The 15391-nt window shown below is 42.0% G+C and overlaps 1 protein-coding gene across 1 annotated transcript in view; it reads right to left on the reverse strand.

Moving 5' to 3' along the window:
* Window positions 1–15391, reverse strand: part of SLC9A9 (solute carrier family 9 member A9) — a 582779-nt gene that overhangs the window by 51963 nt on the left and 515425 nt on the right. The gene's annotated exons all lie outside the window — the stretch shown is intronic.

The following is a 15391-nucleotide window of genomic DNA, read 5'->3' on the forward strand; positions in this document are numbered from 1 at the left end:
CCACCAAGAAATGAGAACATGGTCACTGTGGCCAGGGCAGCCCTCCTCAGAGACAAGCTCCTGCCCGAGGAGCTACTGCTCCTGCACAACAGGGCAACAGCCCTCCCAGGAGCCCACACCAAAGGAGAACTCCTGCCTCATTGCCCCTCACTTTCCTCTCAGGTTGGATGTCTCAGTGTTACTGAGATTAAAATACTTTCCTTAGTCAAAATCCTTCTGATTCCCACAGCAGCAGGAGGGTGTGAGGTCTTTATGGGGGCTGAAAGATGAGATTTGGTGAATTACACTTTCCACCCTTGTTTTTCTCCCCCAGAAGATGTAGATCCTCTGGCTACAGGGATAAGCAGACACCTGTTTTCTTTCTTTTAAAGAAAGCAGTGTCTACAGATTTCCTTATGTATTTCTCAGGTTTGAAATGTTTCTATGTTCCATTTTCTTTTCTTTTGAGACAGAGTCTCGCTGTCACCCAGGCTGCAGGGAAGTGGAGTGATCTCGGCTCACTGCAAGCTCTGCCTCCCAGGTTCATGCCATTCTCCTGCTTCAGCCTCCCGAGTAGCTGAGACTACAGGCATCTGCCACCACGCCTGGCTAATTTTTTGTATTTTTAGTAGAGACGGGGTTTCACCGTGTTAGCCAGGATGGTCTCGATCTCCTGACCTCATGATCCGCCCACCTCGGCCTCCCAAAGTGCTGGGATTACAGGCCTGAGCCACCGTGCCCGGCCTCATTTTCTTCCTTCTCTCCCCATCCCAATCTGTTTGGAGGCCTTTGCATCCCATTGGGATTTCTAGTAGATTGTTGTAACCACCAGCAGTGGGGCCGGATGTTGATGTAGTCTTTTTATTTTTACTATTTCTCAAGCTACTTTCAAAAACTACACCTCAGGTTGTTTCACCATTGACTAATAAATGTTCTTAAATACATTTTACCCTTCTCTCAGTAAATCAAGGCTAGAATATTTCGACAGGAAAATGAGAAATAAACAACTGAAAACGATATTAGGAAGAAGCTGTCATTCCTGCAATCTTTAAAATAAAATAGATAAGCAAGTATTTTTGTGTTATTTCTTTGAAGAACTCAAAGTAACATTCAATTAACCCTGTGAAATAAATATGAGAGAAATATTAGGTGCATTTTTCTCATGAGAAAAACAGAGGAGAAAAGTGATTTGCTTGTTCACAACACATAATGTAGTTAAGCAGAGCTTGTAACTACATACAGACCTCACAATTAGCCAGTAAATGTAATAGCTAACCATCGGGAAGCATGAAGTGGCCCAAATAAGACAAAACAACCCATCTGTCACAAATGGCTGCTATTTGTGGGGTACGAACTTGCCAGAGTCCTCACCAGTTCTCCCTGACATGGAGTGGGGTCTCAGTGGCCATTCCTGGTCCTTTACTCCACCTGCGATACCCAGTTCTGCTACCTGCCTGAAGGTATAAGACCCCCTGTCTACACAAATGTGGACGTTGCTTGAATCCTGGAGACTTGTTGCATGGGACAGAGGCAAGGCAAAGAGGGTTAGTGATGAGAGATGCTAAAATTAACTGAAGATCTCTTGGGAGAGATGAGCTTGAGCTTGGCCACGCAAGATGTGTTGTCAAGGTGGAGAGGAAAGTAAAAAGGCATCAGAGAAGGCCACTAGCTCTAGGTCTTTGGGCAAGTTTCTTATCTTGACCTTGATTTCTTATAACAAATAACTTTGACTTATAATAAATAACTGTCAAACTAAAAACAAACCATCTACTATGTAAAGATAACAGAAATTGCCACAAATTTGGCTTCTTGAGTGGCAGCTAATACAATAAATATGGGAGCTCATTCATTGCAGATCCAATCAATAACTGGGTGCTAGTCTAATAACCAGGCCCCTGGTACCTGATTTGACAAAGTCCTTCAAAGGAGTTTGAGAATGAAAGCCAAAAAGACTATGGTCCTCAAGGTGCGCCCCAAACAGCCAGGACGCAGGCTTCCTGAGTTCTCTCCTGGGGAGTCCTATAAATGTCCTTTTTGACCTTGGCAAACCACTTTGGCTGCTGCCTCATGTTTTCTATCTGCAAACAGTAGCTAATGAGTGATACCTTCCCATGGGGTATGGGGTGGATTAATTAGTGAATGTCTGTCATTTGCTTTGAAGACCAGAGCTCTTCCTAATGTAAATGAGAAGTCAACTCCCTGAGAAAAAGAGGCTGCCTCACAGGACAGTGGCTGTTCTCCATCTGAAGGGATAAGATCTTCCCCGCGTTTTCATCTGTCAGAAGAAAGGGGTTTGTTTAATTAGCAGGCAATGTTTTTCTGGAACCAGCCTCTGAATTAGCAAAGAGGCTGCAACTCCCAGTGTATTATTATCATTTGTCTTTTCCGCTGCTGACATTTGCAGTCTGTTGCAAGTCACAAATTCCTAAAGGATAGACGTACTGGGGAGAAAGCTAAGTGGGGAAGGTGACAAGCCAGTAAGGATGTCTGCTGAAATTGAAACTTAAAACCTCGCAAGAAACATCTGCAAGCTTATCTGGGCAAAATGGTAGCAGAGAAAGTCGAGGTCTGGTGGGACTGGGGGTAAACGCCTTCCCATTTTGTGTTTCTATTTTCCTGTCTCTGAAACAGGGATGACAGTCTTCGGCGTTCTGTTCCTTTGGCATGTTATATGGGCTGGTGCTGTCACCTGTGTCCACTGCTTCAAGATTTTTGCCACAGCTTGCTCTATAAACATGAGTTGTTTTTCCATTGGAGATAGATCCCACTTAGTTCCCTGCCACCTGGATGGTATCTTTGGAGTGGCAGAGATGACAGTTTTTAACCACTGTCAAAAGTTATTTTGCTTGTTTCCTTATTGATAGGCTGCCACTCTCTACTGCACCAATGGTTCCACGAGGGCAGGCCCTTCATCCATCTTACTATCGTATCCTCAGTGCCTGGAACTGGCCTGGTGCATAGTAGTTGCTCAATGAATACTGTTTGAGTGAATTACTGCCTGTCGTCTGTACACTACTGTTCCAATGACATCAGATTCCTGTTTAGAAGAGGAGGAAGTTTCCATATCCAAAGCATTGTGGGTTGAATTATGTGTTAGTCTTCTTGTGTTGCAATAAAGAAATACCTGAGGCTGGGTGACTTATAAAGAAAAGAGGTTCAGTTGGCTCATGGTTCTGCAGGCTGTCCAGAAGGCATGGCACTGCCAGCTTCTGGTGAGGCCTCAGGGAACTTTTATTCATGGCAGAAGGTGAAGTGGGAACAGGCACAGCACATGGTGGAGGGTAAGGTGCCACACTCTTTTAAATAACCAGATCGCATGTGAACTACCAGAGGCAGAACTCGAACTTGCTTATCACCAAGGGGATGGCACTAAGCCATTCATGATCAAATCCCCTCCCATCAGGCCCCACTTCCAACACTGGGAATCGCATTTCAACATGATTTTGGAGGGGAAAAACAATCATATGCCCCCAAAAGATATGTTCAAGCCTTAACCCCTGATACCTGTAAATGTGGCCTTATTTGGAAGTAAGATCTTTTGCAGATATAATTAAGATGAGATGAGGTCATAGCATGGATCCCTAACTCCAATATAACTGGGGCCTTTAAAAGAAGAGAGAAATTTGTACATAGAGACACAGACGCATGGAGGAGAATGCCATGTGAAGACAAAGGAAGGGATTGGAGTGGTGCATCCATAAGCTAAGGGATACTAAGGATTGCCAGCAATCGTCACAGGCTAGAAGAGGCAAGGAAAGATTCTTCCCTAGAGCTATTGGAGGGAGGAGCATGGACCTGCTGACACCATCATTTCAAACATCTAGCCTTTAGAACTGTGAGAGAATACATTTCTGTTGTTTTAAGCCACCGAGTTTGTGGTACTTTGTTATATCAACCCTAGGAAACTAAGGCCTGAAGGTTATCACAGTCTAACAAGAAACCCTTTGGGGAATGAAACAGGAAGTCCTGCTCACCGTTGCTTAGAAGCTCCGTTTACTATGACCTCCACTGCAGAGCAAGGCAGTATGTTTTTAATCACAGCAGATTTGTCATAGTGGTAACAGACTGTGGATAGGAAGGGAGGGAAATAGGTAGAATTATTGAAGCTTCCCTTTGTGCCAAGGAACCTCCTGACCCTTGCTGGTCTGTCTGGTCTTCAAGTATGGCCACCTGAGGTTCCTTCCCACATTTCTCCCAGGGTTAGCTTTACTTGGCATGTTCACCCCCATGAATACTACCAGCTCTTCATTGGCTGCCTTTCATTTTGAGGCTTTGTGTTCTACTTTGTGTGGTCTGTATTCTGTTTCTCGTGAAACCACTGCAGCCTGAGTGACAGTTATGTTTTAGGGTATTTTTTCTCATACTTAATGGTTATATTATCAGTAAGGTCCAAAGAGTCAGCTGAAATGGTACATCCATTGCTCTGAATTATACTTCCTTTTCTAACTAAGGAATATTTAAGAATTCAATTCAAATATAGAGGGAATATCAATGGTTCTTGGTTCTGATTTTTAGCTCTTTAAGGAAGACTCTATTCACTCTAGAGTAGTGATTCTCAAACTTGTTTAGGCTATAGACCCTTTGGGAGTCTGAGGATGTTATAGAGTCTCTTCCCAGGTAAGTGAACATCCACACAACATCTGGATGAGGCCTTGTGTCCCAAGTTAGGAACCCTTGTTCTACCCTAACTGGATCATCTTTTCCTTCATCTCAGTTTGGCAAAAAGGGAAGCCACTTGGCCCTTCCAATGACTTCTCAGGAGAAGGGCTAGTTGTTGGAAGACAGTGGAGTCCTGACCTTTTGGTTGCTCTCATCTCTTTTTTCTTTCTTTAGATAATTCGCCAGTGTGATTATTAATCTTATGGATTAACTTGACAGGGACATGAGGTACCCAGATATTTGGTCAAATATTTTTCCGGGCGTGTCTGTGAGGGTGTTTCTGGATGAGATTAACATTTAAATCAGTAGACTGAGCAAAGCAGATGACCATTATAATGTGGGTGGACCTCACCAGTTGAAGGCCAGACTAGAACTAAGAGACTCAGTAAGAGAGTCTTCAATCTCTCTGGCTTACAATTGAGGCATCAGTCTTCTGCCTTTGGACTGGAACTTATACTATTGGCTCACCTGGTTTTCAGAACTTTAGATTCAGACCGAGCAACACCATTGGCTCTCCTGGACCTTCAGCTTACCAAGTGTGGATCTTGGGACTTCTCAGTCTCCATAACTACTGCATGAGCCCATGCCTTATAATAAATGTATGTATGTATCTATCTAATCTCATTGGTTCTGTTTCTCTGGAGAAATTTGACTAATACAACCAGGGGAAGAGGCAACAGGATCTACACCTCATTTTACCTTTGAACTAGTTCTTCCTCAGTGGTTCTTGGCATTTTTTTGTGTATGTGTTCAAACCAGAAACTCCTAGGAATATTTCTGGTGTATTAACTAGTATAACATAGGATGCTTACAGATTTTAAGAAAAAGTCTACCAGACTAGGGAGTCTGACATGGTCTTCACACAACTGTAATCATAAGAGGTGGTTTTGTTTTACTTACGGCCAACTGATCTTTGATAAAGCCAATAAGAACTAACATTGGGGAAAAGACACCAAAGAACACGAATAGACATTTCTCCAAAAAAAACAAAACAAAACAAAACAAACAAAAAACCATACAAATGGCCAGTAGGTGTATGAAAAAATGCTTACCATCACTAATCATCAGAGAAATGCAAATCAAAACTACAATGAGATATCTTGTTCCAGGCAGAGTGGCTGTTATTAAATAGACAAAAATAACAAATGTTGGTGAGGATGTGGAGAAACGGGAACTCTTATATACCGTTGGTGGGAATGTAAACTAGAACAGCCACTGTGGAAACTGCATAACAATTTCTGAAAAAACTGAAAATAGAATTACCATTGGATCCAGCAATCCCACTACTGGGAATCTACCCAAAGTAGAAGAAATCAATATATCAGAAGAATACCTGTTTATTGCAGCACTGTTGACAATAGCAGAGATACGGAATCAACCTAAGTGTTCATCAATGAATGAATGGATAAAGTAAATGTGGTGTATATATACACAATGGAATACAATTCAGCCATAAGAAGAATAAAACCATGTCATTTGCAGCAACATGGATAGAACTGGAGGTCATCATCTTAAGTGGAATAAGCCAGCCACAGAAAGACAGATACTGCATGTTCTTACTCATATATTGGAGCTTAAAAAATTGATTACATGCAGGTAGAGAGCGTAAAAGATAGATAACAGATACTGGGAAGGGTGAGTGTGGGGAGGGGGACGATGAAGAGAAGTGACTTAAAGGGTGCAAAGATACAGTGAGATAGAAGGAATAAATTAAATGTTTGATAGCAGAGTAGGGTGACTATACTTAAGAAAAATATATCGTACTCAAGTGATGAACACCTAAACATACTGACTTGATCGGTACACCTTATATACATGTAACAAAATTTTAAATGTACTCTATATTTGTACAAATAAAACCTAAAAAAAGATAAGTTATGTTTGCTTTTTTCCCTCAAATACAGCTCCATTTATAATACATATGCACCCTGAGGATACTGATATTTAAAAAATGGATTCTTGAAACTGGCTTATGTTAGTCTTTGGTTTGTCAGTTTAAGAAAAAGGTTACCTAATTTTCCAATTATTTAGTTGGTCGTATATACTTTGTCCCAATGTATACATTTTCTTTTCCACTATATTTGTCAGTCTGCTCTTGGTGGTAGAGGTGACAATCCAGGTGGAAGTTACATCCCCCTGAGAAGAGGCAGCTGCTTTTCACTATTATCAGAATCACCACTCTCCTTTACTTGACCTAAAGTACCTGCTCTATTGGGAGGGGGTAGAGGGAGGGGCAGAACAGCACCAGCCTTCCTTGAACAAGAGCCACTGAATTAGTGGGAGCAAGGTGGGGTCATTGCAATGCTCCCCAGGCAGTGGGTGAGCCTTGTCTAAGTCCAGAAACCTCTCCCTCTCCATTCCCACAGCACATCCTGGATCCTGAAGCTCCAACCACAAGCCTAGTGGGGAACCACTGTTGTGTCAGACCAATCTGGTTTTCAGTTGCAGCCAGGGACCTTCCTCTTACTAGTGTGTGACCTAGGACAAGTTCCTTAATCTCTGGAAGCAGCGTGTGCCTAGGGCTGAGTGAGAATGATAGTAAATGGAAAGCACTCGAAGGCAGTGCCAACGAACTGTGGATGCTCAGTAAATAGTAGCTGCTGGCTGGGGGCAGTGGCTCATGCCTGTAATCCCAGCACTTTGGGAGGCTGAGGTGGGCAGATCGTTTGAGCCCAGGAATTTGAGATCAGCCTGGGCAACATGGCAAACCCCATATCTACAAAAAATACAAAAATTTAGGTGAGTATGGTGGCATGCACCTGTGGTTCCAGCTACTTGGGAGGCTGAGGCAGGAAGATCACCTGAGCCCAGGAAGACAAGGTTGCAATGAGCCACGATTGCACCACTACACTCCAGCCTGGGCGATAGAGGAAACCCTGTTTTTTTAAAAAACAGTAGCTTATTTCCTAGCAATCTGCACTAAAACTCTCATGGCAGCCTCTTAAAGGGCTTCCTTTCTCTTCTACCTCTTCCACCTTGTACACTAATTCAGCTTAATCTTTTAAAAATAATATCATTTCCCTGAACAAACATTTTCCATGGAAAAATATTTAATAGTGTCCCAAATCCTTTACTCTGGCTGGTAAAATTGTGGATGCCTAATATTTTCTTCTTTGTTTCTGTCTCTTCTTATTAACCAGAAAAAAAAAAAAACCTTCCACACTTTTCCTTTTTCCATAGTAGTGAGAACAGTTCTGAGATCACTCTCTGGTGGCCCTCCTTGAATTTGTCTTTATTGGCTGTGTCACCATGTCACTTACCCTCCCTCGATCCCAGATTCTCCACACCTGTAAAATACAGTTCATACAAGGACTGAATGAGAAAATGCATGTAAAACACCCAACACAGTCCTTAAGCAATGGAAGCTTGGGTACTGAGAAGTGCCTGTAATACTGGCCTTGTTAAGTATTTGTTAACAGATCAGTGGAACATAATCAACTACTTCTCTCTCATTTCCTAACCCTCTATAACCGAAAACCTTACCCTTGGCCTCAGTTCAGAGTTCACTGTCAGACTGGGTTTTATTTTGGTAGGGTCAGCCTGGCTGTCCTTGTGTTTTCGTCTGTCTCTGACTGCATGCTTCCAAGGCCATGGCACTGTCTTCCACACCACATGGGCAAATCCAGGAGTAGAGGCTTCCTAAATTTTGTTAAGGGTGAGAGTGTTGTGCATAGGAGAAACTGACAGCCAGAGACACTCTTGGAAGGCCGTGGCCAGTTCCACAGGACATGTCCACTTGGGCTGTATGGGGTCTTCAAACCTTTGGACCTCATGCTGGTCAGTACTATGAGCAGCAGCCTCAAAAGGGATAGCTGTGGACTATCTATTGGTGCCTTGTCAGTTACTATTTAAAGCAAGTCCTGCAGACCTGGTCTCTGCCTCTAGGATCAGCTCAGGGCAAACAGAGGAGTGGATCAGACATCACTTGTGCATCTTCTGGAATGTACAGACATGCCCTCAACAAAGAGTTAGGCATCATAATATGTCCTGGTTCAGTATATTGTTTGTATCTGTTTTTTAATGGTTGAAACTCTAATATCACTTGGTATTGGTTTTCTATTCATGCATGCAAGTGCTCTGCGAAAACTTTATGTATTCATTTGTATGTGAGTATTTGTAAAAACCTCAATAAAAAGTTATTAGCAATCATGGAAAGAAAAAGTATAAAAATCTTGGATGTGCAGTAAAAGGAGATTTTGACTATTTTCAGACCCACACTAGATCTCAAGTCATCAGGATTCCTTGAGGCATCGAGGTCACCATTGTCTCTTGCCTAATACAACAGCCTGCTAAGTGGTCTCCAGGTTACTACACTTGCTTTCCTGCAATTCTCCACACAGCAACCAGAGTGATCTGTAAAATAGTCAATTAGGTCACATTATTCCCTTCCTTAAAGCTCTTTGATGGACACTTAGTTCACTTAGAATAAAATCTCCCCTCTTAGCCTTGCCTGCCGGCCCTGCGTGATCTGTCTGCCTCATTGCTTTCTTCAGCCTTCCTTCCTCCGTCTTCTCTCCCTCTCACCATTCTCAGCCACACTGGCCTTCTTTCTGTTTCTTCAATGCACTCAGCTCCCCTCTACAACGTGCCCCCTCCCCCCAGGCCTTTGCATGTGCTGGTCCTTCTGCATGGGATGGTCTTCTCTCAGCTGCTCATGAGGGTGGCTCCTTCTCATTTTCACTTTTAGAAAGCCCTTCCCCAACTACCTTCTCTAATGTAATTCCCCACTCCATGGCTATTCTCCATTGTGGCAAATAATGATCATACTGTGTAATTATTCTACTTGCTTAATTTGAGTTTTGTTTTCTCTCCTCAGTACATTGTTAGATTGTAAACTGCATGGTAACAAGGGCTGTACCTTCTATCCCCAGCATCTAGTACAGTGCCTGGCACTTAGTAGGCACTAAATAAATATTTGTCAAATCAATGAAGTGTTATATCTTTGTGCACTTAAAATTTATGGTCACTGGAGTCTATTAGGGGACCACTTTCTCTTGCCTTGTGCATATATCTTTTCCTCAGCGGTAATGATCTCCTTTTATCTGTCAGTAGATGGAGTATATACACTCAAGGATAAGCCTTCTTAGGATAATTCCAGTTGAAATAGCTCATAAATGGTCCCTGCAAGTATTCTGAGAGTACAGCAAGGAGATGGAAACATAGTCCTCTAGAGTTTCAACTAGAACTAACTTGTAGAGCCTCTTTCAAACAGGAAAGAAAGAGGAAGGAAGTCTAAATTCTCCAAAAATGGCTTTAGGCTACACTTCCTCTCTTAAAAAATCACTACCTCCCACAATTAGAGAAAAAAAAATCTGATAAAAGTAGACTTGTGGAGGTGGAACAGAGTTGGGGTGAATGAATAGTAAAGGAACTTTCCTCTTAAATATGGGAAAGAAGAAAAGGAAAATAAACTTAGACACTGGACCAGATAGTCCAAAAAGGAATCCCTTAGCACATACCATATGGAACAATATGAGTTTTAATTCAAGAGGAAAAGGAGACAGATTTTGGCAGTGTTACTTTTCCAGCTCCTTTTACTACCAGCAGATTGATTCCATTTCTTATGCCCTGAGGCTTTTCCTGTTTCCTGTCATGTGAACTTAGAAGCATTTTCCTCTACCCACTCCTACTCTTAGCCCTCTCCCCTTCCCTATTTTTTGTTCTTCCACAAACATCTTCCATCTATGGCCACCTACTGGAGATACAGAAATATCTCCTAAGATTGTTCTTATTCTACATGCTTGGGGGTAATATTCTAAATGTAACAGGATTAACAGACATTCTGACTTCAAAATCTTGATGAACGCATTCTCATACTGTTCAGCAATGTGGTACTAGGTGCAGATTTTCCAGGCTAAGGGAAAAAAATCATGAGATCATTTTTATGAAGAGCAGTGCAAATTCTTTCAAATTCATTCTAAATTCATTGAGCACTAACTAGTCTAATTCCTCTTTTATGTTCCACTAGAAGTTGCAGACTTAGATTTTCTAAATAGCTTGCAACCCATGTCAACAAGGCATTTTTCTATATGGACATTTTTTTCTGTATGCACAAGTACTATCTATTTTCTCTGCTTACATTTGTTTGATAAAGAATAGATCTCTATAAATCAGAATCTGAGTTTTCTTTAAATAAACAATTACATATGATACTATAATGGTAGATACACGTCATTACAAATTTGTCAAAACCCACGGAATGCATAACACAACCTCAATGTAAACTATGGACTTTGGCTAATAATGTGTCAATATTGATGTTAATAACAGAGGAAACTATGTGTGGGACATATGGAGTATATGGCAACTCTGTACTTTCTGCTCAATTTTTCTGTAAATCTAGAACTGCTCCAAAATGTAAGGTCTATTAATTTTTAAAAATATGAAAGTTTATAATCCCTTGGTTTTCAGATATTTGATGATATCAAAGATTGTTTTACTGAACTACTGTGAATAGCCTGAAAACACAGCAACAGTGAACCATAAAGAGGCATGTAAACTTCCACTATCTTAATGAGATGCTGATGTAACACTGAAGCCTGGATAACCCTAACTGTGTCTGACACATTCCGTTCTCCATCTTCCCGATTCAAAACCCTACACGGTATTCAAAGCCCAGTGCAATGCCATCCCCTTTATCAGAACCTCCAACCCTCCACCTGGAAGTAATTTCTGTCACTCCTACACCCTGGTGGTAATTTGCTTGAACTTTTCCAGCCTTCACATGTTGTACACAGGCCTCTCCTGTTTCTACCACAAGATGTCTTTAGCTGCTAGAAGATGTTTGGATTGTTCTCCTTGATTAGCTTGATTTTTCCCCCTAATATTCGCTTTGTTATGGACCCCAGGGGTTGTATGTTGGTAACAATGCCTGGATCATTCCTCTCTAATAACACTGTCCTTGCCTATCTGCAAGTCTGAATGTTTTGTGATGTTGCATATTCTGCTGTCAGTTTTGCTTGACCACATCTGACCCATTTAGGGATCTTGCCAGAGTCCTGAACATATAACTTATTGCCTACTGTGTGCCCTGAACTTTCCACTCGAGTTGACCTTTGCAAGCAGTACTTGCTCTGAAAGGGTATCAAAGTCAAATGACCAACTTTTAACAATCTAACTACACAAGAACAGGGAGATGTTTCCCAGCCTTAGCACAGCCATGACCCAAACAACACATTGCTCCATAATGCTCACAATAAATCCTATATATTGCATAAAGGATGTTTCCCATTAAGGGCAACCTTACAGCTCTAGCAATGTTTTTTGTCCGTTGAAGGTGAAGGTGTGTATGTGTTTGGGGTGGAGGTGGCGGTAGGGGAGTTAGTTGATGGGTGAGTAAAGAAAACAGATGAGAGTCTGAGACCAGGGGCTGACCAGAGTACTTAGTAGAACAACATGGCCAAAATGAAAAAATAAAGTTGTAGAACCCGTGCAGGTAATTCTCCTTTGCATTGGCAGCATCAGATCCCTATTGACATGTAATTTGAAATCATTGGTTAGCAAAACAATTTTGATTTCCCATTGAGTTCTTTGGGAGGGGGTGCAAATAACATTGGTGAAGCTGGGCTGCCCGACTCTGCCATCCTCCCATATGGCAGGTGTGCAGGCCACCTTGGCCTCCTGCGCGTGCTGCTCCTCATGGGCAGCTGCAGTCCGCCCATCGTCCCTGGGGCTGATGGAGACGTGCTCGCCTCTCTGGCAGAGGGAGCTTCACTTCTGTTCCATTCATCTCCCTAGCTGCTCAGCAGTTCCTCCTTTTGGAGGCTGCTGTTCCTCTCCTCTTCCGGGGCTTGGGCATCCCAGCGGCAGGACCTGGGAGCCCAAGCCCCCGGGCCACGTGAGCCTCGTGCCCCGGTGCACAGCAGCCCCGCTCCTGCCCAGCCGTCAGCGCTCACTTTCCTCCCAGCTTTTGTTCCGCACCTTTCCTCCCTACAGGTTCTGGCACTGCGCCTTGCTGCTGACTTGTATTTTTTTCTCCATGATACAGGAGGGAGGGTAATTAGGAGGAAATCCTGAGAATCTTCAAACTACTGGAAAAAAAAGAAAATGCTGGCGGCGCTATTCATGGAAAGTGGAATTTGGCCTGGCTGTGACCTCCCCCATGCCTGGCTTAGACTCCTGGTGGAGGAGACGGATGGTGAGGTGAGGAAAGCTGTGTGACCCGATCACTGCCGGCCAGAGCAATCGGCAGGAGCAGTGAAGAGGAGATCATTTTAAAGCAAACATGGACTTTAGGGCAGGAGAGTAGAAGGGTAAATCTTTATATATTGGAAGCCAAGGCATTTCTGAATGGAATGAGCTTAGCAGTTTTATTTTAAATTCAGCGCCAAGAGGTAGACAGTGGACTTGCCCTGCATCAAATCTCACATTCAACACTGGGGACAGCTAGCTCAAAATCTGAAAGGGACAGTCATGGTCCCTTTCTAAGGAAATGTTCCCAGCAGTTAACTAATCCGATCTGAATTGTGGAATAAATGGTGCTTTGAAATATGTGTCTCATTAATCTTCATTTAAATGTAGACAGCTAAGTGGTTTGGATGTTATTTTGAGAGTGTCTCTTTAACCAAAAATTTATTATTAATGGCAAATATTTTAGGGCATGGTTGGCTGAATTTTCCTGGGTGTCAAACACATACTGTTTCCTGAAAATCATAAAATGTCCTCCTTCTGTTCCTAACAGAAGTGACATATCCCATTGTCTTGTTTCCACAATGCTTAACTGTGTTATAACAAATGTCAATAGTGAATTAACTATCCCTTTGAATGTTTCAAATGTGACTTTTAATTAAGCACATTAACCTGATATATCATCATTTGAGAAGCAACTAAAATAAGATTATATGAATTTTAAACTTTTGGATGCCCGCAGAACATGAAAAGCACTTTATGAGGCTTGCATTAATGCATATTTCATTATAATGTAATTCTATATTAGATATTCCATTTATGCATAGAGCCAAAATAGTTTCCGCTCTGTAGTGACGCTGATTTAAATGAGTAAATCACAAGGAATCGAGAAATCTTAACTCTTTGTGAATCTCAGCATTATCATGCATATAAAGAAAGTCTTTGTGGGCAGAATCTTACCTTTAGTTAATAGAGTACAGCATTTTTTATTCAAGAGGGATGGGGTAAGAGAGGATGGATGAACTATTCCTTCTGTATAACATTAACTGATTAGAGACAATCCTGAGCATTCCCTGAGCATTTTTCATTTACTCCACATATAGCAGCTGATCAGTTTTGCCACACAGAGCAGTCAATAAGGCTGAAGTACACATGAGAGGGTTATGAGGGGCTGGTGGGCTGCCTTGCCCACATGGGTAAGGAGAACATGTGCAATATTAATGCATAAAGAAACTCTGGGAGCTAGATGCATGCTACTCTGCAGGGCTGCCTTAAAGTATCCTGTGTAATATTACTAATAGACCTTTTACAATTTTTATAGCTTCCCGAGTTATTTTTGAGTCAGTGCTAGCATTCAATTATTTCCTGTTGAATAGGGAACAAAACAGGCCTAAAGACTGAAAGGAAAAGCTGCTGTGGGGAGCGGTCTCTCCAGATGGAAGTTTTCTGGCAGATTGTGATTTGTGACTCAGAATGAGCCCAGATTACTGTGCCATATGGGTGGCAGCAGTGCCTGCAGACACTATTCAGTTATTCAGTAGGCTCCTCCTGAACTCCTACTATGCGTTGGTTACTCGCTGGGCACTGGGAAACAAAGATGACTAAGCGATAGTATCTGCCACCAAGGAGTCCATTCATTTATTCATTCATTCATTTAACCAACATTTACTGAGCATCAATGATGTGCATTGTATATTAGGGGAGTTGAGCACGTAAACATAGAGTAAATTACCATATGGTGTGACAAAATCAGTTATAGGAAAAAAATGCTCTGCAGCTTAGAGGTGGAGAGAGAGAGAAATTATATTTGGGACAGTCAGGAATCCTCACAGAAAATGTGACATTCAACATGAATCTTGAAGTAGGATTAGGAAATTATTGAGAGGAAAGAAGGACAAGGTCATTCCAGACAATGAGAACAGCATGAGTAAAGTCATGGAGTTAAGGTTTCATGCTTGGGAGGAAAAATAAGAAAATAAGAAATAGATTGTGGATGTAGCTTTTGGCTCATAGGGAGGAAATGCAACTAGAGAAATAACTTATGCAGGATCTTTCCTGTCATGTTAGAGTTTGGCATTATTCTGAACGTTGGGAATGGAAAATTCCAGAGCTCCTTTCTGTCTATCCTCATGGCAGATATCCCTAAAATGGCATGAATGGTATTCTTTCCTGCTGAGCCCAGGCCGACCCTTGGAATCTTTCTCTATGTAGGGTTCTAAAAAACCTCAACCAACTTACTGGAACTGGTACAAAGAAGAAGTATATTCACCATCTTGGTTACAGGCAAAGGAAGCAAAGATTTTTAAATAGGGAAATGACAAGTGTGTGCTGTCATTCTCTATCCTGATTTGATTATTGGGAAGACCATTTGAACCGGTGCACTGGAGAATGAATTAGAGTGGGGAGAATCTTGAATCAGGAAAACCAATAGGAAACTGTTTAATAGTTCAAGTCATTGGTTCTCAACCTGATGGCCCACTAATACATTTGAGATGCTTGTTACAAATGTCAATACCTAGGTTCCACCCTTGATGAATTAATCCAGAATTTAAAACAAAACAAAAGCCAAGTGGTTCATTTGTGCCCAAGGGTTGAGATCCACTTGTCTGTAAATCCGATCATGAAA

The sequence above is a fragment of the Pan troglodytes genome, chromosome 2 (genome assembly GCF_028858775.2).
Source record: "Pan troglodytes isolate AG18354 chromosome 2, NHGRI_mPanTro3-v2.0_pri, whole genome shotgun sequence".
NCBI lineage: Eukaryota > Metazoa > Chordata > Mammalia > Primates > Hominidae > Pan > Pan troglodytes.